A 3080-nucleotide genomic window follows, 5' to 3' on the forward strand; every position below is an offset into this window, starting at 1 on the left:
CCTGTCCCTGTCCCTGTCCCTGTCCCTGTCCCTGTCCCTGTCCCTGTCCCTGTCCCTGTCCCTGTCCCTGCCAAGACAGCCGGGCACCCGCAGTCAGCACAGGCTGACCCAGCGCGGTAATTGCCGGGTTTATCATGGTGTGCACTTCCAGAGACACTCTGTCCCTAAATGAAATGGAGTCATTTAGTTGTGACCAGTAAAATCCCAGTGAGGTGACAGTGAGCATCTCACAACCACCCTGTGCCGGGAGCCGCTGTGTAAAACCTGTTAACTGACCTGTGTTTGCGTTACAAAGATCAGGCAGTAAAAGGCAGACTGGTTTTGTTTTACAAGGGCAGAAGAGGGGAGGGAAGGGGCCCCGCTCGGCTCCTGCTCGCCTGGCACAGCTCGGTGGGCCCTGGGGGCTGCGCTGGGGGCTCGCTCCTGCCAGGCTCTGCCGCCCGAGCTGTGGCTGCAGGGAGGGAGGGATGGGGCAACCTCCAGTGGGGCTCATCTTCCTCAGCCTCAGCGTGGTGACACTGGGCACTGAGTCCCGCTTCACTGCCGATGCCGCTGGGCAGGTTCTCAGGGCAGCACTGTGATGATTTGTCACTGGTGGGGTTTTCCCTGACCGGCTCTGTATCTGATTGTGACACAGAATTAGTTGCACTCATCTGCCTTTTCTGCTGTAGAAGTTTGCTGGAAAAGATATCCCTCCTGCTGCGACTCCAGCATCCTGGGATGAGGCAGCTCAGGTGCAGTCCAGTCCTCTGGATGCCCCCAGGCCACCCTGCTACAGGCCAGGGAGTGCCAGCATGGCTCCAGCAGGATGCAGCAATGTAAAGGTGCCCTGGGCTGGTGCTTTATGGTCCCCTCCCATGTCCTGGGGCAAATGTGAACTATTTTGTGACTGATGACACTTTATAACGAGACCAGAGCTGATTTATAACAAGACCGGGAGTGATTACCCCTGTGTACCCAGGGGAACAGCTTGTACCGTTCAGGATTAGTTATGTAAACTTGGGTGAGAAGGTCTTAAAACCCAGAAGGACAGCACTGGAGTGAGAGGCGTTGTGACAACAGGGTGAATCACCCTGGCTCCAGCCGGCTCCCACCTCCGCTGTGTTCTGGGTGATCACATCCTGCCAGGACTGCGGTGTGCTCCGGTGCAGGTGAATAAATATAGGGAACACCTGTTTTTAATCCCTAGAAACACATTTGGACAGAGCACATGAGTGGAAGAGAGAGATGTGGTGCTGTATCCCATAGCCCATCCCTGATGCTGGATGGAGCCCGGCTGGCTCAGTCGCTCGGGGCTTTGTGGGTTGGGATTTTGTCACCCGTTCCCCCAGTGTCCCCTCCTGTGCTCGGTATCAGTGCTTTGGGAGCAGTGCCAGGGTCACAGTGCCACCGTGGGCTGGGGGCTGGCAGTGCCCACCCTCCTGAGAGCAGCGAGGGCTCTCAGGTCCCAGCAGGGTCCAGCTCCCACCCAGCTCCTTCTGGAGGGGAAACTGAGCTAGAAGCAGGGAGGGAGGGACAAGGCAGTGCAAGAGTGTTACAGGAAAGTGCTGAGGCTTGGGTGAAGATTCCAGAGGACGGAGAGGCAGGACCACTCTGTCCACAGCCCTGGGGCCAGGGGTGTTTCCGTGTTTGCACCTCCGGCTGTGTTCCGAGCAGGCCAGGGAGCAGGCATGGCTGCAGGTCAGCGTCCCGGCCTGCAGCTGCTCCCTGTGCAGGGCCCAAGGGAGAGCCCTGGTGCAGCGTGGCCGCAGGGACAAGGACAGGGACAGGAGCCCTGCTCTCCAGCCCCACTGCCCCCAGTGTCTCCACCGGCAAGGCCGCAGGGCCAGGGCCAGGCCCCCCGAGGCCAGGCCGCTCTGCAGAGGGATGGGAGCACAGCCGGGCCCGCGGCCGGAGCGGCACGGCCGGGGCAGCCCAGTGTCCTGGATGGGAATGCCCAGGCTGGCTATGCCCAGGCCGGCTCGGGGTTTCTGTTCCCCCTCCTGGCCTTGGGCGCTGCTCTCAGCCTGGTTCCAGCCAGAGCCGTGCCCGGTGCCACGTAGCCGGGGGTGTGGGCCCGGCCCGGCCCGTCCTGCTCGCAGGGAGATGCCGGCATCGGGATTAGAGCCGGGGCCGTGTCGTGGCAAGTCACCGTGGAGTGCCCGTGGGTCAAACTCTGACTCACGCTGCCTGGAACCACTGCGGTGCTGCCACGGCTCCCCTGCCACAGCCTGGCCTCGGCTGGGGATGCTGCAGCTGCTGGAAAACGCTTCCAGAGCTGTGAGCACAGGCCAGGCTGGTGGGGATGGCTCAGGCCAGCTCCGGGGCTGCCTGGTGCTGGCTCACCCTGCCCTGAAGGTGAAGGGGTAAAACTCAACCATCCACACTGTCCAGCCGTGTTCGGCCTCCCCAGAGCTGGGCTTGAGGCAAGAGGCTCAGGCCTGGATGGATTTTCCATTTCCATAGGCATGTGCTGGAGATGCCTTTCCCCAGCCCAGCCCCATTTACATTAATGAGGCATTTAACTCCCAAACCTGTTTGTGGACCATTGGATGTCACCGAGATCTCACCTCTCTGGAAGGGGCCTGGGCAGTTTTTAACCCTGTTGGTGCTGTCCAGCTACATCTGCTGGGAGCAGCTTTGGGCAGCTGCCCCTCCTTGCACCCTTGGGGAGGCTGGGGTCACCCCTGCAGGCTGACACCCCCTCACACACAGATTCCTGCCATCCAGAAAATCTCTGTGCAGCTGGATTTTCCTCCTCCTCAGCCACTTTCGCCCCACAGCTCCTCCATCACCTCTGGCATTGTCCCCTCTGGCAGTGGCTGCTGCGGGAGCTGTGGAGGAGCAGAGCAGAGCAGAGCAGAGCAGAGCAGAGCAGAGCGAGGTTCTCCTGCTGTGCCTCCTCTCCTCGAAGGGCCGGTCCCGGTGTTCTGGCAGCCTTTGCCGTGAGTCACCAGCACCTGCTGCCACAGCTTTGTTTCGACACCTCTCCCCAGCCTGGCCCTTGCCAAGGCAGTGCCTGCGATGCTGCCTGCACCTTCACTGTGTTTTCGGGCACTGCAGCTGCTCCCTGCAGCCCTGGCTGTGGGGATGTGGGGCTG

This window comes from Parus major, chromosome 14 (genome assembly GCF_001522545.3).
Source record: "Parus major isolate Abel chromosome 14, Parus_major1.1, whole genome shotgun sequence".
NCBI lineage: Eukaryota > Metazoa > Chordata > Aves > Passeriformes > Paridae > Parus > Parus major.